Below are 27,459 nucleotides of genomic sequence, written 5' to 3' on the forward strand. Positions count from 1 at the left end.
TTCAAGCAAATTCCGGAGTTGGAGTTTTACACCGTCAAGAGCAAGTTCGATGTGGACGACAAATTTAAGAATCAGAAAATGTCGAGGCTCCAAATATTTCGTTTGGCAGGCCACCTGCTCTTGCGGACGGAGGAGTGAGCCTTTCGTGACAAAGGGCACAGTAAATGGTGAGATCAACAAATCTGAACACCTCGAGAAGCGCCTTTTGTCGTTCTTACAGCAGCACGACGAAGCTTCGCCATTTTGGCCAGATATGGCATCATGTCACTATTCCTCAAGTGTCCTGGAGTGGTATGAGGCCAATTCTGTCAATTTTGTTCCAAAGGACATGAACCCACCAAACTTTCCGGAGCTGCACCCGGTGGAGCAGTACTGACAATAATGGAGCGGGAACTTCGGAAGAGCAAGAAGACAGTCAAAGACGAGAAGGACATGTTGAGAAAACGGAAACAAAAACTTAGAAACTGGTACCAGATGACACTGTAAAGCGAAAATGCGTTCAATTTTACACTCAGGGCTCCATCGATTAACTTTTCTTTTGATTTTTAAAGTAAATATATGTATAAATCTTCCCTATAACTTTGGTTTGATTCTAAACATTATAAGAAAATGGGCATGACATTTTCGGTGTCGCAATAATTTCGTATTCGCCCTTTATCGAGTCCTTTAAAAACACCGCATCTGCTGTTTTCCTCCGAATTTCGAGTGACTCCAGTCCTACCAACAATCTTTTTTGAACCCTTTCAACCCTGGCTTTATGAACGCTAAATATGTATGCCGTGATCGAGATTCGATCTCATGATCTCTGGCTTAGAAGACTTGAACGCTATCCTCTAGGTCACGGTCGGTGGCTAGTTTACAAGTTTACTACTTTACAAGAATTCAAAATAAATTTCATTTGAATCACAAACAAGTTTATCTGAAGCCTTCAAGATCCCTAATTTATTTTTTAAAGCGTTAAAAAACTGAACACTTTCAGGAATTATTTTCGAAAGTAATGATTTTAAATCAATAGCTTATAATATTAAAGAACTTTAACCCGAATAGTGAAATAAATTTTGTCACCAACCCCTCCCATGAGGCAGTTCTTCCTATTTCAAGTTATCTATATGCCAGTTTTCATGAAAAAATATTCAATGGATTATTTTCTACAGCATTTTGCCGTGATGCTATTTCAGTCGGGACAGGCCTCATGCTAACAGTCGTATTCTTTGGATTTGTTCACCTGATTTTGTTTGAAAATTTGTTTTCATTATCTCAAAGATAATCTACAAATAACTTGTTTCTGAACACTGAAGGCAGTTAGTTTTGAAGAGTTTTAACAATCAGCGAGAGTTAATTTATAGTTGAAAATTGAAGGCTATTTTCATGACAGTCTGTTTTAAAACGCTTTAAAGTTTATTATTCTTCGAGATAGTTTATACAGATATCAGGCCAATTTGAAACCATCGCTGCAAAACTTCCGTCTTACGTCTGCTCTGGTCTAAGCTCCTGAAAAAAGTTTTTTGTCAGTTGTAACATCGAAAGGCCAATAGGAATACTCCATCCTTAATTACACTAACAGTGCTAATAACTGCGCTTATCACAGCTGGGACCTCCGTGGGGGTTTTTGTCCGACAGCTTAATAATCTTGGCCAAAAAACTGATTGCTGGGCCACTGGCTGAGCGCATGAGACCAGCCAGCTAGCAAACAACCCAGCAATATGGATGGATGTCTGTTGAGACAACTATACAACCCACAGAATGATGATGATAACGATGATGATGATGATGATTCAACGGCATTTAGGTATCGGTCATTAGAGAAGAGATTACCCACCCGGTCCCAGTCAAGTCAGCCTGGGTAGAAGATTGCGCTGGCTTGAAGTCTCTCGTCAAACGGTAAAACAATGAAAGTCAAACCATTATTTTACGGTGTCGAAATGAAGGCAACAACAACAAACATCAAACAATAACAACAATATCAACAACAACCAAAACACAATCACTACTGTGGCTGTAGTTGAGTAGCTTATTTTCACAGCCAATGAGGCCTATCTTTGGCAAACCACTTGGTTGGAAGGTACTTGTTGCATCTTAGGAATGTTTTAGTGGAAGCAGTGGCGTCAAGCTGCTCTCGAAAAAACTCGCCGGGGGATTCCGGTTGTTATGGAAATAAAAATCCATTTTTTGTGGAAAATGACCAGCAGCCAGCAATTTTAATATAGTGGTTAGAGTTCAGGTTGTTCATGCCAATGGCCATGAGATCGAATCCTTTCCATATGACATATGATTCTTTCTATGTGATGGTAGTTTTAGTATTTGTAATTCGCTAGTCACCATAACCTCGAAATATGCACTTATTTAATGATATAGAACGCTGTAGGTAAGACAAAACGATTTGTAGTCTTCGACTTAATGTTGAAACAAGTCAAGATCTAACGTCGCCTAGTTTATGTCATTATGATGTGTTTTAAAATTTCTGAAGCGCTGAAGGAAGCATTTAGTGATTTTTGTTAACCGATTGTCCTAATTTTGCAACACTAGCCTATGCGGATTATATATCTGGTATACACACAATTTAATAGTACAAAACATTTTTGAGGTACCTTGTGACTATTCACTGTTGAAATAATGTTTTGTTTTTGTTTTTGAAGTTCACAACTAGCCATGCTGTTGCAGCACTATGAAAACGTGACGTGACGACGTATAGTGGTCTGAACTCAGAAAAGCTGGCAGAAAGTCGATTTTTCAAGCGGTCAATCCATTTTTCAAGGTTGCTAAATCTCATGAGATTGAGATTTTCATGAGTGAGATTTTCCCTCTTTGAATTTCGCTGTGATGTTAATAAATCTCATCGTAAGCATCACAAGCGATAACTGCCTTGAATGTTGACGTTTTCTCATCCTGAGGGTCACAATCAGAAAAACTACTTTTGCGAGCGCAAAGATGCCTTGCCAGATCGAAGGCATCGAAGGAATTAAAAATAATGTTTGCGCAATCTTTTGCAAAATAAAAGTTAAAACTAAAATAAGTGTTTCAGTTTCGAAAAAACTAAACTTAACACAACTTTTTGAAGTACTGAAAGTTTATACCTGTCAGTTGTTAAATACCAGTTTTACAGGGTGGTCAGCGAACCGGGAAAACCGGGATAACCGGGAAAAAACCGGGAATTGAAAATAGCACCGGGAAAACCGGGAAAAACTGTCACCAGAAGAAATCTTTTTTCCTCTTAATATTCACATACTCAATAGGAAAGTTCATCAAAAGAATTTTTTTCAGAAGCTTTAAATACAAATTGGTCAATTTTTTTCTGTTATGATTCAACAAGAGATGGAGTTGCATGTTTTTGTGTCCCAATTGAGTTTTTTCTTTGAATATAAAAAAAAAAAACAGCCAAAAGATTCCGAATTTAGAAAATCTGTTTCAAATTATTAAATTAAAAATAGAATTTTGACTTTTTATTAAAAATTCAAATATGATATTCAGAAATAATATTCATATGTGACTTGTCGACTTTCAACGGATTATTGGTATACTTTTTCGGTCAGCCGTTTAACAAAAACGAATATTGCTTATGATTCCGAAGATCGATCAAGAATTGAAACGTTGGAATGCTAAATAAAAAGCCGCTTTTGCTATTTATTACACTGTTAGCCGAAAAAGTATCACACGGAATTTCAAAATTCTGATAAGAGTTTAAAAATCTGAATTTATTTTCGATCTTAATTCAAAGTTCAGGTAGAAAATTCAAATTAAGAGATCGGATTCAAAATTCTATTATTTATACAGAAGTCCGACTCAAAATACAGATGAAGAATTCATATTCAGAATTTAGGTTTTAGGTTAAGATTTCTGATTAAAAAAGTTAGACTAAAATTTTAAATTTACAATTTAAGAAAAAGATTGAAACACAATTTTCAAAGAAATATACAGCTTCAAAATCAGAGTCTGTTTTTAAAAAATTTTGTGGATGATGAACTGAAAACTGAAAAGATAAACTTTTGAAAAACAAATCAATTTATTCAACTAAAATTAACCTAGATTTTAAAGCTGGAAACTTAAAATAGAAATTAAAAATTAAAATTCTTTTTTAAAATTACATAGGATTTTTCCATCTTAAATTCGAAATTTTTCAATCACTTCTACTTTAAGTGACATGTCGTTTGGAAGCTCTAAACCTCGTCAGTTCTGAGTAAAATCGATATTGATTAATTGATGAGCTAATTAATCTATATGAGGCCTTCAGAGTCAAAAGGGTATAAGTGCAAAAATGTTAGATTTTGAGTTAACGCCGTCAATCTTTTATTCATATTTCAAACTTTATTTTGTGTTTTTTTTTCAGATTCAGGATTCAGATGCTTCCTAGATGTTGTAGATCTCATAATACAATGCCTTACTTTTGGCGTAAAATTCCTTTAAATGTCTACGAAATTTCCGTGTTTTACAGAATCAATACAATTCACGATTTTCAATTGATTTGATTTCAAATTGATATGGCAAAAAATCTAAAATTTTGAAATCCTTCGAATGTTGTTCAGTTTTTAAAAAAAAAGAAAAAATAAAATATTGGAATTTAAATGCGATTCATTTTCTTTTATCTTAAAAAATTGTAAAATGTCTTTTCTACGGAATAGAAAGTATGTATCTGGGTATGTTTAAACCGGAAAAAAGATTGAAATCTTGATCAGGAAAACCGGGAAAAAAACCCGGGAATTCGATTATGGATATCTGCTGGCCACCCTGGTTTTAGCATTTTTAAACATCTTTCTTAAGGACATATTTTACAAGTCGATTTTTATAAGCACTTAAAAAAAATTATTTGTAATATTTCTGTCTCAAGTGAAAAAGTTTGTTTCTTGATTTTTTTCTTGACGTGGTTTGCAAATCAATGTTTCGTTTATTTTACTTGATAAACAACGAAAATTGTTTTTGGCTCATGTTTTACCACACTTGGGATAAGTCCGTTTTTTTTTTGTGTATTAAATCCCACATCGTGTCCGGGAGATTGAAGATATGCAATTCATAAAATTGTATTGCCCACAGTAATAAACCTTTAAATCTGTTAAAAACGTGGATGTAAAATTTTTGCATTTCCATCATGGACAAAGAATCCAGGGTGGCCACTCATTCGGGAAAAACGGGAAAAGCGGGAAAAAGACGGGAATTGAAATCCAACGGGAAAAAAGCGGGAAAAAGCCGGGAATTTTTCCACGAAGTCGGGAATTTTTGGCTCAGTGAAAGTCTGTTCAATGAAGTTGAGTTGAAAGTCGAAACAAGTTGAAATAGATTGACTGGTGATCTCTTCCCAATTGACTTCTCCCAGGTCGAAAGTAATCCTCTTGCCGAGCTGAATCGGTTTCGATTAGTTTGAACTTCATTGAACAACAAAAGGTTGTTCTCGGACAATCTGGCTGTCCTAATCGAACAGAAATGGGAAGAACAAAAATTCAAAAAATATTTCATTCCACACGGTATTGCTCCCTATTTTTTTTTAATGAAGTTTTCAATTTACTTCAGAATTGCAGCGAGTTAGTGTTAGGATTTGACGAAACGTTAAATAAGATTGTGCAGATGCAACAAATGGATATTGGTGTGCGCTTCTGGAATCAAAACTTAAACCTATTTGAAGCAAGGTACATATAGGTTGGTTCTACAGTCTTATCGACGACGCGCTCGAATGTCTGAATGGCGTGAAACTACGTTTTTCGAAAAATCATGATCTGCTGAAACGAGTGATCCAGTGTTCCATGGAGAGTCCAGCAGTAAATTAGAGAATGCTCAAGGAACTAACTAGCGAGGTTTAAGAACTTGTTTCGAATCCGGCGTACGAGATTCTCACCATTAGACTTCACACTGTACATAACTCGTTAAAGGAGGAACTGAGGAAAAGTGAATGGAATTTAGATGAATTTTTGAGGGCGTTGTATAGCATGTTCAAAAATATTCCACTTAGAAGGGCAGGTAATACTGCAGTAACGGGTTCAACTATATTTCCGTTAAATTTTGTGACGTTTGCTGGGTGGAAAATGAACGTGCTGCCAAAATGCTACCGTACCTCAAACGGTTTGTCGATGAGGTAAAAAAAACAAGAGGATAAAAAGATTAAGGAAAACTATTCAAATTTTAAGCGGAGTTTTCCATCGATTTCCCGGTCGAAGGCATTCGACATTGTTGCTAAAGCTGTTGGTGATAATTTTCTGGAACCAAAAATGGAGTTTTTGTTTTGTTACGGCCGCTTCAACTGTTGAGTTCTGTTGAACCATCAGTGCGGTTCCATTTCTCTTCGATGATTTAACCGGGCTTGTAAGAGCATTGATGGAGAAAGTTATAAAGCCTGAACGACTAAACGTAAAATCAAAAACACTTATCGGAATTGAACTCTCAAAAATAAATCTTCTACCTCCTGGAAGCGTAGAAATTGAATTCTCAACTAAATCGGCAATTAAGAAAGCAAAAGAGTCTGGTCATGTTTCCGACAAGTATATCCTTGTATTCAGAAATAGCTGTCGTTCGTTTTACTGTGGATTTTTGAAGAAAATGGCTATGCGATCTCCCTTGTCTTATCTCATCACACGGTATTTATCGTGCATAATCCCGATGTGATTGCACACTATCCAGATATTGCCAACAAACGTTAAGATCTGTGTCTAGATATACTTGTTGACAAGCATAACTTAAGTAGAGCTTGTGGCGATAAAATTAAGGACGAATTCGGACAATTATATGCAATACCTTCAATAAAAACATCATTTCGGGATATCGAAGAAAAACACAACGATTGGACATTTTTTTGGATGAAACTTATTAACGAATTAAAAAAGGAATTCTTCAATTTGACGACCTTATTGAAGAAAATTCTAACTTGGTCTCATGGCAACGCGACGATAGAAAAAAGATTTTTCGTTAACGCGAAATGCTTAGTTGAAAACCAAACCGAGGAGATTCTGACAGCCCAACGTAGAGTATACGACGGAATCAACATTACAGTTACAGCTAGGAGTCACAGTTACAGCTATAACGGTAACGAAATCGTTAATCCAGTATGCCCGCAATTCTCACCCGAGATATGTCGAGTCCTTAATGGCAAAAAAAATGGAGGAAAATCTGAAAAAAATATAGCGAAATGGAAGCGAGAGGCAGAAAAGAAGTCTAAGGAACTGGAAGCGAAAAAATTGAAGGGGCTTTTCGACGCTCAGAGAGAGGCAAGCTTAATGGACTAAAAAAATATATGACATACAAATAAAATAAAAATGATAATCTAACATATTACCCATTTTCTTTCGTTTAACATTTTCGAATCGAGTGACATAGTTTAAAAAAAATTTAAAAAAAAATCCTGCTTATCAATCTAATGCTTTGTAGGTGAATTGGTAAACATAACTGAAACAAAAACCATTTAAAGATAATTTACCACTAAAAGAAAGCCTCATCGATTTTCGTTTATATGGTTTCAAAAATGAATATTCGGAAATTTGTTCGGTTCTCTGTTGTATAAAACCGGGAATTTCGTGAGACCATGCGGGAATAAAACGGGAAAAATGCGGGAAATCAAAAATTGATTTTGAGTGGCCACCCTGAGAATCGTATATTTCGAAATTCCAAAGCTAAAATCTCCTTATAAAACCCCAATGACTTCATTTGCTTGCCAGACAAATATTTCAAATTCCTCAGGCATCACAGCAAACTGAAATATAAATAATCAAAATAGTTATTTCATTATTTTGAATATTCAGAAACTCATATAGAGTTGTAATTCTCGTCCGACTATCTAGAGTTATAAAATTATTGAAGAAATAATTCCTTATTCTTCCATACAAGTAATTAAGTTAAGAAATAGATTTGTTTCAATTGAAAATAAAAAATATTCCAACGAATAAACTAATCCAATGATAACGCCTAGAATCCCAGCTTTGGCAACCGGCTGATATCGATAACATGTGAAAAGCATTTATCAACTAAACATAATATAATAAAGAAATTACAAAATTTTCCCTCTCACATGCAATCAGCGGTTTGTAGTTTCTATCCGGTTATATTTTTTTTATTTAAAGAAAAAAAATCATTTTCATAATATTTTTTTTGCATTCTAATAAATATTTTTTTGAATAGAATGAAAGCCGCTTTTTGTTCACGTTGGAACATAAATTTTTTGCTAATGTTATCTCAATTGGCGTGATGTTTGATATCCTCTGTAGGAAATTTCTGAAGGGGAAAAAAGGCCGTTGCACTAAAAAGAAGGATATGATTAATATCAACCTATCTAGTGTTCGATAAATTATTTTATTATATTCAGTGTGTTTTGAAAGATTTATAGAATTCTTCAAGGAAAAAAAATTGAATGAAGTATAATGTGCCATAGATCAACTATTTATTTCTTCAGTTTGGAGTAATAATCAAACCGCTTTTATTGGTAAGTAGCCAAATGCATCAAAAATAAATTATTTTTAGTAATCATTATGATTGATGGTTTCTTTTTTTTTTTAAATCGTAGAGTACATTAAATAAAAATCGAGAAACCATTCGAAATTTTTTGTTTATTTTTAAAAAATTTGTTAACTTAGCCTGTAAATTGATCATTTCCAACCTAGTTAACCATTTTGAAGTGGTCAATATGGAATCGGAAAGCTCAAAGATTTGTTTCGGAGATTGTTCCAAATCTTTTGCAAGGTCTCTTAGTGACTACATATTCCTAATAAAATTCTTTTGAGCTTATGAGTAGTTTGGAATGGAAAGAGCAGGAATGCCAAGGACTTATTTTTGGCATGTTCGATAAAATCTTGTTCAAACCAGTGTAGTTTGAATTGAAACAAATTACATCGTATGACAGAACTACATTTACTATTTGATTGAAAAAGACTCAATGAATTTTAAAAAGTAGCGTTTTAAATTCAGAATGTAAAAATAAGTAGTTTGAATCAAATAAAGACTAATGTAAGACGAATTTATCGTGTATAGTACAATTTTGCAAAAGTAACTTTTTTATGTCAACGGTTAAAATACAAAAAAATTAAACTTTTAAATTTTTGAATTTCAGCTAGAGATTTATAAAAAACTCCACATAACTCGACACTTATTTTATGTGGGAAAGATTCCCATATTTCTGAACTACATGTGCAAATTGGACTGCCTTTTTTGCCATTTTTGGAGAACGGTTTCGAACAGTAGAAGCACTTTTTTCAAATTTGACTTCTGAGCAAATAATCTTTTAGAACACCAACTAGATCGATTTCTAATTGGACCTTAAAATTCCGTTTTCTCGAAAATTCATTCTAAAACATCCCTACTATATTATAAAGTAATGGTAATAACTTAGTTATTAGTTTTTAGGAAAAATCAGAAAAAAAACTCCCCAAAACAAAATTGAATATTAGCGAAACCCCAAAATAACCCAAAACAAAATTAAATATTAACGAATTTGTTAAAAAACTCTAATCTTTCATTAAGTATTCATATTGCCTGGGAAAAAATAAAACAGTCAATGAAAAATTGAAAAAATTTTTAGCCATCTGGATTTTATGTAAATGATTTGATTTAATTTTATTTGTGTTAAATTTGAGTTAATTTTAGCTCCTATGAAGCTACCTACGATATGAGACATTATGCAACAAGTTGTAATTTTTTTAACATTGGTCATCACCTACTGAGCTATTTAAATTTTTCTATTTCTTTCGGTATAATAAGAAACATTTTTTTTTTTGAGCTACTATGGAATTAACAATTATTTTCTCTGTTGTGTTGTGAACCTACTTGGTTGAATAATTCAACTGAATCAAAGCAATCGAAAGATTCCTTTTAATTCAACCACGGATACCGTGGTTGAATTAAAAGGAATCTTTCGATTGCCTTGATTCAGTTGATTAAGTTATTTTCAATGAAATTATGAGTATTGAAAAATTTTAAGTTAGTTTAGAAGCAAAAATGTTGAAATCATATTTTTTTCAGGTTTTTTGGGAATTGGACCACTGTGCGACGGATCGAATAACTTGTTTTCACAAATTCCTGTGTGGTCCCGTCACGTTTTGAATCTTGTTTTTTCATAACTTTTCTTTTTTTTTAATTAAAACCGTGTAAGAGAAGTTTTTGACAAAATTAATTTGCTACATATCTCTAGAACGTAACTTTTTGCTAAAATGTAAATGCTAATATGTGAAGTTTGTTGGAATTCTTCGGCTAAAAAATGAAAAAAATGACAAATTATGCAAAAAAAATCTATCAAAAAGTTGTCACGTCACGCTGAAATGTGTCTCATTCAAATAAAACACGACCGTGCAGAGATAAAGCAAAAATTCTAGTCAGTTTTCCAATATACAAACGCATAGTTTTTTCTCAGGTTTTTCCTTTAAACTAAGATTAAAATAAAAATTCAAAATAAAAAAAAATACAAATTCCGAGTAATTTAATGATATTAACTTGGTTCAGTTGTTTTTTTGAAAAGTGGGATAATCTCCAACAGAGATTCTCATTAGATAGGGGATAGAAAAGATAAAAAACAGTTTCATCTTTTGAACAAAAAATAATATAGGGCCAAATCTATTCAAACTTCCTAAAAAATGATGGATGTAAAAAATGTTTTTCGTGAAAGGAGGAATTAGCATTCAAGGGAAATTATTTCAAATTTCTTTTAATCAAAACCTCAAAAGAATATTTTTTTCAATAATTTGAAAACGATAAACAGAGTGAATAATCTCAATGAAAACTTAAAAAAGATTAAGGGGTAGTAAGGTCGAACGAGTAAAAAAACCCAATTTTCACGATTTTTTTTTTAGAGCTATCGTTCAAACAAATGTATTCAATTTTTTTGCATTATACAAAGCATTGTTAAAAGAACATTTAGTAATTTTTTCGTAGAAAAATATTGAAAAATGTGCCGGTGATGGAGCACTTTCGAGGATGCCTTTTAGAAAACAGGATTTGCGGTGGACACTGTATCTCACCACAGAATAATCTGAAGTAAAAAATCAGAGCAAAACATTTTTAATAGAGGTTTTTCTCGACCCCAACGATTTTATTCAACTTAAAAAAAATTAATGAAATTTTTGTGGCTGTTTGAAGTAAAAACTACGATTTTTCACGAAAAAATCCGTCAGTTTTTATCTGTAAATTCTCCCCGAAGTAAAAATAAAAAAAAGAAAATCGTAGGGGTTTGGTATTTTATATGTAGAAAATATGTTCCAAATTTGAAAAGAATCGGTGAAGTAGTTTTCAAATGACGATGTCCACTGACTTTAAAAATGTGCTTTCTAGAAAAACGCGTTTGAAGTTTCTGCTCTGCTCTGCTGCAGTATTAGATAAGAGGAGATAAAGGCCTATAATTTCTACAGTTTTGCTTCGATTGACTTGAAAATTTGACACAACATTCTTGTAATGTTTTACAATAAGAAAATAAAATCGAAAAAATCGATTTTTTGAAAGTGTTAGACCCTACTCTCCCCTTAACAGAACTTACATGGCCAAACTTAGGTAAATAAAAAAGTTTTTACAAATTCAGATGATGTATTGTTTGGATAGACGCGTCCCATTTTAATGAATTAAGACTCTCATATACAATAAATGGAACATACATCATACTATCAAAGCCAAAGTCTTACCCCCTTATTCTGCGCCGCGCGTGAGGTGACGATAGTCGAGTCGAGTCGAAGTCACGTGAGTTTTATCACCTTATTTCCGAAGCCGATGTGACAGAGGTTCTATTCTCGTCTGTAAACGTCACTACAAGCATCGATTTGTCACTCACGGTGAATACTAGATAAGGATAAGAACTCAAAAAGTTCATTCTAAAAGACGTTTCTCACCTAAAGCGACTACTGAAATCGGGTGACTCGACTATCGTCACCTCACGCGCGGCGCAGAATAAGGGGGTTAGTGTTTTCATAAAGTTTGGCACAATTTTTGACACTGTAAAAATTTTCCTGTATCTTAATACTCCTTCCTCTTCAAAAAGTATGTTAAATTGTGTTGAACATTCCTCCTATTTTTTTCTCTAAAGAGTGGCTCCTTCAACCTCCAAGTTATGATGCGACTCAAGACAACCTATAAGCTCGGATATCATGAAAAATAGTTTGCTTTTTAAGTGATGACATTTTATTTAAAAAGAAAGATTATTTTAATTATAAAAATTTTATCGAAATTAATTTTTCCATGAAAGGGAGGGTAGCAAAGCACACCGGGTCAGCTAGTTGAGATATATTTCTTTTCAGACAGTATATCTGGTGACTTCGAGTGTAAATAGGAAAACGTCACCCATGTTTGATGTGACGGAAACACATCCCTCACCGATATACGGTTGCCGTGGCGACGAACGTGTTAACAATCAAGTTTTTACAAATGAGGCATTGAAAAGTGGCTCTTTTTCTCTCTTCTTATATACAAAATTAAAATGTGTACAGTAGTAAAGCCTATCCAAACCAATTTACAAACAGATCCCAGAAAAAAAAATCAGGTAAATAAGGCCAACTTAAACAAGGTTTCCCTTGGTAAGCTTTCATTTATATTCTTTTAAATTTTATCAAACACACCGAAGGTAGATTATCTTTGTTAGTGTTTCTGAAAGTCTACTGCACCAGTTTTTTTTGCTCTTGGCTGACGCCCATGGCTCCAGGTCTCATCCATAGCTCACGGGGTAACCTAATCAGGCCCAACCGGAGGCTCTCGATTCAAGTGCCATGGGTACGTAAATGTGTACCATCACCATATCTCTTCATCGTTTTCAATATCGCGCTGCGATGATCATGATGACTGACTGCCGGCCGAACGATGAGGAGAGGCCACTACTGCTAGCTAGCTGGCTAGGGGTGAATCTTGGGTTTTAATTTTCCGCCCAAGTGTCTTACTGATGGTGGAATTTTTGACGCCTTTCATCGACGGTTTAGCTTACAGTTTTTTCCCTACATTTTCGGAGCAATCGGAATCGAGCTGCTCTGTTAGTCCAGGCCCCAGTGTCCAATCGAAGTTTGGCCTGTTAGGGAACGGTTTTTCGTTAGTCGGTGTGAAAAATTGAAATTTCTCCTCAGTTTTGGCTTTGTTTCAATAGCAATCGTGCGTATAAATTAGAGACACGGAAAAAACGGTTAATGAAAAAGTCTTGACAGAGTTGCATGTTTTTAGAAGGGGGTGGTGACTTAATACTCCCCCTTTCCGAAGGTGTTGAATCAATAACAGTGCAATAGTGACGGGTTTTTGGGGTTTACCTAAGAGTAAATCAAGCCTGACCCGAAAAATTAAAGGCAAAGCCGAGAAGCAGAGGGAGGGCAGTTTTTGGATGACGCAAATTTTTCGCCCAAAGGTAGATTCCAGATCAACCGAAGATCAAGTGATGGGACCAAATAAAATACATTTCTGCCCTACTCAACGTCGTCGGTCGTCTTACCGGTCTTGGGCAGTGACGAAGAAAGAAAGCTAGTGGGTTTGTCGGGATACTCAATGAAAAAGCATGAAGTGCGATTCTGTGCTGGGGGAAGCAAGAAGGGCAACGCGAAAGAAATGGCACGCAATATCTCGCTGGGCCATTGGAGAAAGAAGTTTGACTGGATTTGCTTTGCCACTTTGGGAGTCCGGATCTGCCGCTGTGTGGTGCCGATGGTCATGGCTGGATCTCGTGAATTGAGAGAAAAAAAATGTTAAAATTCGCGGTCGGCAGTGTTGGTAGAATTGCGAGTAAAATTGAACAACATGCAATAGTTTAAAGAGTGATACGGTCAAAATTTGGTCAAGAGAAAACGCGTGTAAATCGGTGAAATCGTTTATTTAAAAAATCAAATTAAATTTCTTTTTAAAGTTTAATTAATATAAAATTCAGGAAAAATATTCAGTTGGGCTTCCGCTTTTCCAAATCCGAATTGCCGGGCCTTACGCTTAACCCCTGCCATCATATTTTGTACAGCCACCTTGTCCACCTTCTTCGCCGCAGAAAGCCAGTTTGCCTTGAACTGCTGCTCGTCCTTAGCAGTTTTTTTCATCTTCTTTAGGTTCCGCTTGACAATAGCCCAGTATTTCTCAATTGGGCGGAGCTCTGGCGTGTTGGGAGGGTTCTTGTCCTTGGAAACCACCCGATCAGGAGGGAAAAACTAAATTATATCAAGATGAGATATTTTGATACTATTTTTTTCCTATCTAAATGAGTCATTATTCAGTACTCGTAGGATGTTAAATATCTCAAATTATATCAAAAAATCTATGCGATCATAGCTAAATTATATCAATTTTAGATATGCTCCTTTCAAGATTATATCTCGTTCAGATAGCATAGTTTGATATCGGGCAGAACAAAACCTATCAAAATTATAACTTATCAAGATATGAGAGCTTCGAGAAAAATTTCTAGTGGAATGTCAACAATCCACAATAATCGCTAAAACTATGCTCCATTTTTGGTTTCCCGAAAATTGGAATCAATTTTATGGATCTGTTGAGCGAAATACTCATTAATTCACGGTTTGGGCCGTTAACTTCGATGTCCGTGTTTCATAAAAAGTTGTACGTATATCAAAATAAGATATAATCATTTTATTTTAGGACAACCCGAAAAAAATCTTTATCATTGAAAATGATCTCAACCCCTATCAAGTCTGTCAATCAGAATAAGATATAATTTAGATTGGAGAAACTTAAAATCGAAAATTTAGAGTACTTAATTATATCTGAATCAGAAGTAAATATCTTGATGAGATACGTTTGAGTTATTATTTTGATGTGCTCTCCTGATCGGGCACCTGCACGTTGTTGGTGGCGTACCACTCCATGGCCTTTCTACCGTAAAGGCAAGATGCCAAATCCGGCTAAACAGTACGGAACAACCGTGTTTCTTCAGGAAAGGCAGCAGACGTATATTAAAACACTCTTTCACGTAAATTTCTTGGTTGGCAGTCCCGGAAGCTATGAAAATGCTGCTTTTCAAGCCACAGGTACCGATGGCTTGCCAAACCAGATATTTCTTCGCGAACTTCGACAGTTTCATGTGCTTGAAAATATCTGCTACCTTTCCCCTTCCTTTTGCCGTATAAAACTCCTGTCCCGGAAGCTGCTTGTAGTCGGCTTTCACGTAGGTTTCGTCGTCCATTACCACGCAGTCAAACTTCGTCAGCATCGTCGTGTACAGCCTCCGGGATCGCGCTTTGGCCGTCGTATTTTGATTATCATCGCGATTTGCAGTCACTACCTTCTTGTAAGTCGATAGTCCGGCTCGTTTTTTGTCTCGATGCACGGCTGTAGACGATACACCCAGCTTATTTACGGCATCTCGGAGAGAGAGGTTAGGGTTTCGCTTGAAACTACTGGCAACTCTCTTTGTCGTCTCTGCGGTTTCCGGTTTTCGATTTCCCCTCAATCCAGACTTCCTGGCTGTCGACAAACGTTCACAAAACACTTTAATTACATTTGTAACGGTTGATTTGGCAACTTTTAGCGATTTCGCCAGCTTTTCGTGCGAGTAGCTCGGATTTTCGCGATGCGCGAGCAAAATTTTGATACGCTCCTCATCTTCCTTGGACGGCATTTTGACAACTGAAGAGTGAATTCCAAAATCAAAATAGGAGCAACCAGGGGACTGAGATAAACGGAGAATCATCGTCAATGATCAAACAAATTTTGCAGCCAATGATTGAATTTGTTATAATTTGTTGCAATTTGTTAGAGAGAATTAGAAGGTTTCAGTTAAAATGAGAGAAACCGGTGCTCAGAGAGAGGGAAAATGTGCTAATTGTTGCAATTGTTACAAATTGTTACGATTTGTTAAGCAGTTGTTGATCATTACCCAAGGGATTGCAGTGGAGAGAGAATTCTTTGCATTTGGAATGGTAATGATCAAAATTCAACAACTGCTTAACAAATCGTAACAATTTGCAACATTTGCAACAATTAGCAAATTTTCCCTCTCTCTGAGCACCGGTTTCTCTCATTTTAACTGAAACCTTCTAATTCTCTCTAACAAATTGCAACAAATCATAACAAACTCAATCATTGGCTGCAAAATTTGTTTGATCATTGACGATGATTCTCTGTTTATCTCAGTCCTCTGTCATTACCATTTCATATGCAAAGAATTCTCTCTCCACTGCAATCCCTTGGGAGCAACATTCTACACACACACACACCTTCAATATGAGGGGTGTTCAGGTTTTTAAATGCGAAATTGAAAGAAATACGTCAAGTTGATATTGACCAAATTTTGACCGTATCACCCTTTATTACAGCTAACGCAATAACACCAATCCAGAATCTGTATGTGCCTTTCTAGTGAATATAAATTTATTGCGAAAATCTTTGCGAGAATATACTCAAAATCCAGTGCAAAGTTAAATTTGCAAAGTTAAATCTGAGAAATTGCAAATTGACAAAAAGTTCGAAAAGCAAACAGCTTCCTTTGAAAATTCGTCAAAAATTCTGTGTTTCGTATTTTGAAAATCTAAAGATGCGAAATTTGGCACATCACCTTTTCAATCCTCTTTTAAAAATTTAGTTTGCAAGGGCTCTTGTGTCTTAATGTATAAAATTTTAATTCATACTTGATCCATCAGAACCAATGTTATAATTTACTCAAGCTATAAACACTAAGGTGCAAATTGAAACGGTTTTAAAACAAACCCCACTTGAAAATTCGCACATAACTCGTAAAATTTACTCAACCGACAAATCCGCCAACACTGACTGCGCCGTTGCTTTTTTCCTGCTCGCAATCTGACTGGGTCACCCAGCTAAGCGACGACGACCAGTTCGGTTGCTTGGTTGCCGCCGTTTGATGCTGGGCTGGGATGAGATTAATCTCGCGGCAGGCAACAGGTCCAACAAATTCCTCTTAAAGGGGAAAAAGAGGGCTCCAACACTGCAACAACCGGACGATCAGCCGATCATCATCATGGCTTGACTTGATGAGAGCCAACCAAACTAACCTAACTGCTCTTTACCCGGCTGGAGGCAACAAAACAACAACAACACGACAAACGGAAGGTTTCCTCTGATGGGGCTTAGCGGAGCTTTTTTTTTTAACAACAACCGGGGGCAGCCAGTGCACAGTGGGGCAGCTCAGAAGAAAACAACTGTCAAAACCATGGAGCCCCTCTCATCAAATCGTAGATTTTAGATGTCTTGTTGAAAGCGTTTCAGCAGTTGAAAACCTTTTCCAAAATAAATGTTATTTTCGTGAGTATTGCAAGAAATGTAGGTTCTTGGACTAGACTTGAAACGTCCTTTGTCTGTGATCATTGAATAAATTGATTATGTTGTTATTTTTTACAGTTGTGTTGCTAAAACAATTTATTTTCGGTGATAATATTTCTTTTTTAATATTTCCTTACACTCACAATTGTCAGCAGTAGCTACCTGTAAACACGTAGAAGAATAAATGAACAAGTTGTTTCTACACTCAATATTTTTGACTGAACTTTATTTAAAGCACATCATAAATTTTGCACTTAATTTGACATATTGACCTGTTAATTACCGAAAGTACTTCCAGCCGTACAATTTTATTAAAACATTGTAAATATGTTCAAAGACACGTGTTTTGATAGGTTGAATAACATTTTTCCCCAAAAACTGTTTTTGCATTGATAATTGTCTCAAAAAACAATCGACAGATCGTTACAAAATTTTGCACATGCAAACTTTAATTTACTAGAAATTATCACTGAAAATGTCATTCATTTTCATCTACGGATTCCAAAGTTATTGACATAAAAAAAATTATGCTCTTTTTTCGGGCTGTTACTAAAATTTCTTTAAGATTTTTCCAGTCAATGAGTAGACAGAACGGTTCAGAGTAGACAGAAGCACACGTTTGAAAAGCTAATTGTTAGATTGGTCAGGAGTGGAGAGTAGGGTGTCCCAAAATTGCATAACTTCTGGGAATCTGGGGGCTCACCCTCCAAATGGTAGATTAGGATGTGCAGAACAAACTTTTGTATGGGGCCGACTGAAAAAAAATTATGTTTGGAGGTGCCGCAAGCGCGATCTTTGAAATAAGTCCTCTTTCAAAAGGTTTTATTTTAAATAAATTCTGGGTCCAAAAATTTTCATAAAATTTATATATTTTATATTTTATTAATTTTGTTCGAGTTAAATACTACACGTAAAAAATGTAAAATGAACCAAATTTGTATCAAAATGTAAAACATGCAAGCTATTTCCAAGAAAAAATTTTTTTTGGTCCAAATATTTTGAATTCAACTGACCAAAATGTGTACCAAGCGTGAAATATTTTTAATACCAATGCCATCAAAAAATGCGGATTTTTGTGCACTTAAACTTTGCTGAACAAAACATGTTGTTTGTATCATCGTGTGAAGAGCTATTCACGGTTGAATGCTTAATAAAAATCACCATTTAGGATATTTTTTAATTTAATTTATCAAATTGTCATAATAAATACCTACTTTAAAATCAAAATACTTGCAAAAAAAGACTTGGATGGTTTAAGGGAATCATCAGGAGACCATATGCCAAATTTGAGCGGAATCGGACAACAGGAAGGGGTTGCACTGAATCTCAAGTGTGAAAGGGATTCTGAGACATAGTGTTCTAAAGAAGCATAAAAAACTGGTTTTTCATCATACATTTTTGTCTTTACCAATCGATTGCTTGATTATGTAGATTTTATTAAAATTTCAATTAAGACTAATATTTCACCTGAAGACTGCAACTCGATTGGACTTAAAACAAAAAAGTTATGACTGTTACAAGATTGTATTTTTGTGGCAAATTGTCGTTTAACACACAATGAGTACATTTTACTCATTGCGTTTGACAGGACAATTTGTAACCAAAATACCATCTTTGAACAGCCATAACTTTTTTGTTTTAAGTCCAATCGAGTTGCAGTCTTCAGGTGAAATGTTAGTCTTAATTGAAATTTTAATGAAACCTACATAATCAAGCAATCGATTGGTAAAGACAAAAATGTATGATGAAAAATCAGTTTGTTATGCTTCTTTAGAACACTATGTCTCAGAATCCCTTTCACACTTGAGATTCAGTGCAACCCCTTTCTGTTGTCCGATTCCGCTCAAATTTAGCATATGGCCTTTTGATGACTTCCTTACTTAAACCATCCAAGTCTTTTTTTGCAAGTATTTTGATTTTTAAGTAGGTATTAATTAAGACAAATTTGATAAATTAAATAAAAAATACCCGGAATTGTGAGTTTTACTAAGCATTGAACCGTAAATAGTTCTTCACACGATGATACAAACAACATGATTTTTTTTTAGCAAAGTTTAAGTGCACAAAAATCCTCATTTTTTTTTATGGCATTGGTATCAAAAATATTTTACGCTTGGTACACATTTTGGTCAGTTGAATTCAAAATTTTTGGACCAAAAATTTTTTTTTCTTGGAAATAGCTTGCATGTTTTACATATTGATACAAATTTGGTTCATTTTACATTTTTGACGTGTAGTATTTAACTTGGGAAAAAATTAAAAAATATAAAATATATAAATTTTATGAAAATTTTTGGACCCAGAATTTATTTAAAATCAAATCTTTTGGAAGTGGACTTTTTTCAAAGATCGCGCTTGCGGAACCTCTAAACATTTTTTTTTCAGTCGGCCCCATACAAATGTTTGTTCTGCACATCCTAATCTACCATTTGGAGGGTGAGCCCCCAGATTCCCAGAAGTTATGCAATTTAGGGACACCCTAGTGGAGAGGCTTAGTGGAGTTAGTTAGATTGTTTTGATATTGTCCCGGCTTTGGTGAATAAGATATACTAGCTGGAAGCTAGGTTTGAAATGCTCTTGGTAATATTGCTGATGCTGTTTCGGCCCCAGAAATAAGACGGAATGGCTTAAAAGCATCGATTTTTCTGCAGCTATAATAAGATGGAGTGACTGGAATAGCACAGATTTAAAAGACTTTTATAGGGTGTCCCATTATGTTTAAAAAAAATTTAAAATTTTGGGGACCCTCAATGAATACATGAAATTTTTAATTTTGCATCATTACTTTTTTATGGACGCACCCTGGAAGCCCGGGAAAACACTCCTTTATCAGAAGTTGAGTGTCAATTTGACACTTCTCGCTTAAAACCGCTATATCTCTCTTGTTCCTCAACCTATTTTTACAAAATTCATAGTTTCTGAAACCTCGTAATATAACTCAAATATGTTTCTCAGGCAATCTTCAGTCTAAAAAACCTAAAAACATGCCTTGGAAAAAGACTGTAGATCAGGTATTGAATGCTCTCAATAAGTTTTACTTAGTGTCCAAGAAAGCTGAAGTTAAAAGCTATACGTTGCACATAAGGATATATTTTTTTGAATTTTTTTAAGATCATGGCCACATAAAATGTAAAAAAAATAGTGTAAACACTGTAAACCGTATGTACTTTGCTATCATTGAACTGTCAAAATTGTTTAAGTCACCCCAGATCATTTTGTAAAGAGGACTGAAAAGGTGACATAATTTGGCACACTTTCATATCTTTAGATTTTTTAAATAGGAAACACAAAACTTTTGACGAATTTTTATAGGTTGCTGTTTTTCGAACTTTTTGTCAATTTGCAATTTCTCATATTTTCCTGCACTTAAATTCAACTTTGCACTGGATGTTGAGTATATTCACGCAAGATTTTCGCGCAATAAATTTGTATTCATCAGAAAGGAAATTTTATACCGATTCTAGTACTGTAATTACATTAGCGCTGCAATACTTTACACAAATATGATGAAACAAAAATGATGTTAATTTTCATGTACAAAATATTAATCTTATGCTTATGCTTATGCTTATGCTTATGATACATACACAGCCAGATCTTGTCAGCATCCCGGTGAGTAGTAAAAGTACATTTACTACTCATCTTAACTAGGCCGGGCCCACTGTGCAGTATTGGACGCAGAGACAACTGGAACAAAGGGAGGAAGAAACGTGGACAACAGTACCATACGTTTCCATGGCTACTTATAACTAAGATTTTAACGTTGGAAGCACATATGCTAAATTTCCTGTGCTCCTTGATGATGGTCCGTATGCATTCGTCCTTCTGTGGATGGAAATGATGTTTTTCTGCACTGAAATTCGAAACTTCATGGTATATATAATATTTCCTTCCAAATTTGCTTAATGTTTTCCTTTAACTTTTTTTTTATTTTTAAATTTCTATTCAAGTATTGTTTTAACGTGAATAGTAATAGTTAAAATTAAGAGTTTCGGATTTCGATGCACTATCATTTCTGGTCTTTGACCTTGGATATAGCGCCTTTGCTCGCTCTTGGAAAGAAACATTAGAAGAACAAAAAAAAAAACATAATTAGTGTTCCCAAATCCCTTTCCCTCAGGAAAACTTCTTTCAAAATAATTCAATAATATAAACAAATTGCGCATTATACAGCGTCGACTGCGGTTCAAACTATCAATATAATAATGGGGGAGTTCTGTTGATATTCAGTGGGTTAATTTTTTTAGCTATCAGGTGAAATATCTAACTTCATAATTATGAGTGCAAGGTAAAGATATTGATCATTGTATGATCTTGATTAAATTTCTCTTTACAACTTGTTAAAAATCTCTCCATTTCATTATAGATTTGTTCATTTAGCAGAAATTCCACTATTTCATTTCGGTGACATCACTATCTGCAAAGTACAAGCAGTACAATCTATAAACTAAAATTGCCCACTCCTCACTCTTTCAGAAGATATATTATATTTTTTGGCGTAAATGAATTTAGCTTGTGAATAGCGAAAAAGCGAGCATTCATATGCTGCCCCATCCCGCCTGACACAGATGCAACAACACGAAGCATTTTAAGAACGTGCCACAGAAAAAAAGTGCTTCCACTGTGTGTGGGTAGAAAACCAATCTTCCTCAGTGGTACATAATAAGGAAAAATCCCCGGTCCCTCAATGGTAAGGGTCAAACTAAAAACATAATTTGAATTAAAATATTCAAAGAATATACTTAGCTTTTCATTCATTTCCTCATACTTATCACAGAAAATCTCAGGAAATTCAATCGAAGCAATCCGAGCGAAACCATCAGCCAGCAGGGTTTTGGACAGCTTAACGTCAGCAATCAGCACAGCCGAAACAGCAAAGGAGCAAAGGACCACACTTTCTCAGTTACCGTACTTTTTAACGTATCTTTTTAACTTTTTAACAATATTTTCTTCCTTTTTTCTATTTCTTTGCATTCCTTTCACATTCTCTGCATTGACTCTGGGAATTTACTACCAATCTTTGTTATCCAATTCGATCCGTCAAGCGCTATTTTTTTTAAATATTGCGCATCCACGCCTATCAAAATTAATTGATTTCACCATTGCCAGCCCTCAATAGCTTTCTTCTTACAATCCTCAAATCTTCCCATGTCACAATAATCATTTTCCACCCCCATTACTTTCCCAGCACTCTCCAACGAAAACTACACATTAACAAAAGGCTCTTTACTGGTTTACGATATAGGAATTTACAACCAGATTCAAACGAAATCTTCTCATCACCAACACGTGTTTTTTTTTCAACAAACAAAATTTTCAGGTTTTCCTCAAATTTCCTTCCTCCTTAGAACACGAAATTCTCAACTTTCTTCTGAAAAATGGTGGCCACATTATCACTGGATCCCGGTTGTTCGGTAGTAACATTTTACATCGGATTTACTTTAATTTATCGATAAAAGTCAGAAATTTTGCGGACGGATGAAAAAACTCATGTACAAAATATTAATCTTATATATAAAAATGGAGGCATTTTCTTTTTAACACCATTACGTATAAACGATCGGTCGGAATGAAGTGGAATTTGGTATTTGAGGGTTTTTCGGGTCAGAGATGGTTTGTATGATAGTTTCAAGAATCTCACTTTTTATGGAAGGGGGGTCCCCATTCAAAATTATCTCTTTTCCACATCTTATATATAAAAATGGAGGCGTTGTCTTTGTAACACCATCACGAATGAACGATCGGTCGGAATGAAGTGAAATTCGGTATTTGTTGGGTTTTCGGGTCAGAGATGGTTTGTATAATAGTTTCGAGAATCTAACTTTTTATGGAAGGAGAGTCCCCATACTAAATCAACAAAAAATGGAACAAAACTGGAACAACTAGAAGACAATTTTCATGAAAATTGATTCACGAGCACGAAGAAGTTAAAGAACTTTACATTTTCCAACGATTTATTATGTAATGGGTAAAACGAAGTTTACCGGGTCAGCTAGTTTTCCCATAAAAACCTTAAAGTTCAAATTAACTCATGTAAACGTTAATTAAAAAATTCTGCCAAAAATCTTGGATGAGTTTTGAACTCAAACGAATCTTTAAGACCTCAGGGTTTGAGTAATTCCAAAAAGGACCCCAAATCAACTCAGTCTACTGGGCATGTCCGGGCTATTTAATCTTAAAATCTGAAAAAATCAGGAACTTTGGGCTCAATGATTAAAGGTTGATGTGAGTAGTCAATCAAGCTAAGTTGTGCTAAGCTGAAACCTGGCAAAATTAGGATCTTAGGATTTAAATATTTTCAACCCGAAATCTGAGCAAAATTTAGAAAATGTTTAGAGAATTACAGAACAGTTAACATTAAGAAGAAAAAAACCCTTGAGTCATTATATTTTTTTTTGTTTGCTGGTTTTTCATACAGCAGCAGTTTTAAATCGTATTTTAGGCTACCAAAAAATCGTTCACCTTATTTTTATATAACTTGATTTAAGAAATTTCAATTTTGCTCGCCAAATTCAAAATCAGAAATCATGATAATAAAGATGGATTTGTTTTTTGCTTTTTAAAATGAAGTGAATCGTGCAAAATTCGGGTTTTTTTTTCAATAAAATCAAGGTAACCGGGTAAGAGAATTAATTAACCGTACCTATATAAAATTTTGTATTGAATATCCAAGTCAGGCACAAGCCAAGCAATCTGGAAAGAATACACTTAAAATAGAGAATGATAATTCAAAAAATGAATAAAAAAAATAGTGATTTTTTTTTTAGATAGAGAAGGTTCATAATATTTTTAGCAAAAATCACCTTACAGTGACCAGCTTTTGGAGCACCAAATCTTTTGCTGTCAATTGTATCTTGCTTGTTTCGTTGCTCGTTCATCATGCCTGTTTCGACAGCATTATTTCACATTCCGTTTGATTTCCTTCGAACAGTGTCTGAACTTTGCTCAGAATTGATCGGATATCACTTGGTTTTGGAATTAAAAAAAAAATAGATATCAACTGCACGGTTATTGCCAGGTTTTTCAAACAAAAAAACCGCCTCCTGCCTCGATATTCTAGAGCTCATCGCCTCTAGGAGTATTTTCGAACAAATTTAAATAAAAATTGCTGCGTGGGGTAGCTCTGAGCTCTTTCACTACCCCACGCAGGGAAAAGGTTTTTTATTTGAAAGGAAAATACCGCAGAAACAAAGGAAAATATCCTTTGGTTTTAGGATAAATAAAAATTACTTTGATTCAAATACATTCTCCTTTGTTCCAAAAGAATGTCTTTCATTGAATCAACGAATGTTCTTTGATTCAAAATTTTAAATGATTTGATTCTTTTTCATTAGATTTCTTTAACGGCTGGTTGATTTTCACAGATTTTTCGATTGGCAATTTCAGTCAAAAATAACATTGATTGATTAACAGCACGTTCACATGTTATTTGACGTTTCGGCCTTGGTCTTGGCCTTCTTCTAAGGAGAATTACGTATTGTACTGTGATCTTGCTATACGTGTGGGTCTAAATGGTAGCTTTTGCTACGGCTCACACAGGAGTACGTAGAAGAAAAAGTTGGCCAAAAGTATTTTCTAGTTTTGAAATCAATAAAAAAGTTTATTTTGACTTATCAAACGTTTTTAAGATCATTTAAAATATGTTTACCATTTTCGTAATTTTTCATAATTTTCTATTAGAAATTTTCTAACATTTTCTAACATGTTAGATAATCCAGGTTGGAAAAGTTAGAAAATTCAAAAACTTCTAGATTTTTTTTATAAGTTTTTAAAAATTAAATAACATTTGAAAATATTCGAATAAGAACATTAATTTTATTGAGCTTTAATTCAAAGTAAACGAAGCTCTAGGTGACTTTTTTGTGGGAAAAATCTATCAATATTTTTAAACTTCAAACTTAAAAATATAAAAAATGCGCGAGTTTGCGCGAGTTTTTTCTTTTGCACATGATTATTGAAGTTATCAATTTTCTAATGATATCAAACATTTTGCCGGGACTTGCTGGGAACATAAACAAAAACACCAATTTGTATAAAAACAACGTTTAAAACAAAAAATAAATAGAAGAATTTTCAAAGCACTGCGTACTGTCTCTATAGTCATCGAATTTTGTCTATTATACTTAAAATTATTAAACATCCCTCCATTGATGTTTTCCATTTCGAATTTTCATTTTTAGTCACTTAAGAAAGTTTTATTCATTGATATGACGTAGTCGCGCTGATTCAACGATTTGTAGAAATAATCTATCTCATAAAAATACTAAAGTTTCTACAGCTGCAACAGCTTATAAACAAATCAGATGTCAAAAAACTGACCGGTACATGGTGCTAAATTTATTCAAGAATCAAATAAACATTGACATAAAAGTAACCAATGAAATTGAAATTTTGAGTTTTGGCCAGGTTTTTGGGTGAAATACTCCTGTGTGCGGCTGTTGGTTTTTTTTGCGAAATGGGGTTTTACACATTTTAATAAGCGTTTTACTTGTAATAGCTGTCAACTATTTTTGTAAACCTACTCTTAACTGTCAAATCATTTGATTCAATACCTAAAATGCTTCAATTCTATAGCATTTTTGTTAGATTCCATGAAATTTTCCTTTAATTCCATATTATTTTGATTTTAATCTGAAAGTTTTTCTTTTTGATCTCAATATTTTCTTTCGTTTCTATGAAATCAAGTATTAAAAATTATGAATTATTAATTTTCTTTTATAACTAATCAATTGTTTTTTAAACTTGTTTATTAATTCAACAATGTGTTTATTTATATTGTTTTTGAAAACTAGACCACTGCACAGTGGTCAAAAATGCGAAAAACGGAATCGTTGCTTATAACTTTTTTAGTTCACATTTTAGGTTATTGGTGTCTTCGGAGAAGTTTGTCAGTAAAATGTGCTCTATAATAATTTTTTTTTGATTAATCCCCCTACAAGTGAGATAAAATTTCTTATTTCTCTACTGTAGGTTTAAGCCCTTTGATATTTTCGACAATCTATCTCAAGTGAGCTTAGTTTTTTAGACTTAATTCTTTTACTAATTGAACACACACTAGCCTGATGCTTCTGACATCGCACAGGAAAAAACACATAGTAGAATGCGCTATAGTTTCATAGGAATTGTTGTTTTTTAATGCAAACATGGAAAAGTAAAATGAATGTATCTCGCTTGTATACAAGTGGATACGGATGGTTGTACCTGCATCTTGTAGATGAAATCTTTGACTTTAAGTTGCATCTAAAGCGGGCTGGCCGATGTTTCCGGATGTTTGTAAAATTAGGCGTGAAAAAGCACTATTTTCGGTAATCTTTTTAATATAGCTCTGCAGTCTCACATTTTACAAACTTTCAATGTTCAACAAAGTCGTATATTTAAATAAGACAAACAAATTTCTCGAACAGATTATTTAACTTAAAATTAACTGAAGAAGTTAATATTAAACTGATTTCTAGAAGTTAAGTTTCTTATTTAGACTATAGCTTGGAGAATAATTATTTTAGAAACTTGACACCTAAAACAATGTTTTTAACAAGTTTGTCGAAGACTTCAAAGAGCTATAACCTAAAGTAGAGAAGTTAGAATCTCACTTTTATCTAACTTGTAGGGGGATCAATCAGAAAAAAAGTTTTTTATTATATTTTACTGACAACTTTTCCGAAGACACTTATAACCTAAAATGTGAACTCTAAAAGTTATACGCAACGATCACGTTTTTCGCATTTTCGACCACTGTGCGCTGCATGCGTTTCCTACCAGGATCGTGGTTTGAATAGTCTGTAAAGAAAAGTAAAACAGAAAACATTTTAAATAGATAAGAAAAAACTGCATGGCAAAAATACTTTCCCAAAAACAATAAATGAAGTATGGGGAAAGTAATATGCACTAGCAATAAAGACATAGAAAGTACTTACTCTTAAACATACTAATATTGATCTGAACGCAAAGACGATTATCCATAAGAAGCAGATTGGATTGGATACCTTCCTTGAATTAATCGCCGTCGCCTGTTGATCTAAAGCAAATTTAAAACATTAAATTCAAATCAGACGAAAAAATCACCCAATATTCTCCACGGTAAGAAAATGTAATCAAAATAAAAAGAATTTTTCTTTGATGGTAGCATTTTTTTCTTTTGATTTTAAATACGGTACATTATTTCAAAATTCGTTTACATTGACTTAAAATATTTTTTTTTATTCGATAAAAAAATTAAAATCGAAGGAATAAGATTTATATTCAAAGAACACCAGAAACTTGATTCTAAGGTGTGCTTCTTTTGTTTCAATGGCACAAGTTTTCTCTACGTGCCCCCTTTAGGCTACA

General features: G+C 34.1%; 1 protein-coding gene across 5 annotated transcripts in view; it reads left to right on the plus strand.

Annotated features, from left to right (window-relative positions):
- LOC129744239 (serine/threonine-protein kinase 26) overlaps positions 1-27,459 on the plus strand; it is a 332,751-nt gene that overhangs the window by 4,537 nt on the left and 300,755 nt on the right. The gene's annotated exons all lie outside the window — the stretch shown is intronic.

The sequence above is a fragment of the Uranotaenia lowii genome, chromosome 2 (assembly GCF_029784155.1).
Source record: "Uranotaenia lowii strain MFRU-FL chromosome 2, ASM2978415v1, whole genome shotgun sequence".
NCBI lineage: Eukaryota > Metazoa > Arthropoda > Insecta > Diptera > Culicidae > Uranotaenia > Uranotaenia lowii.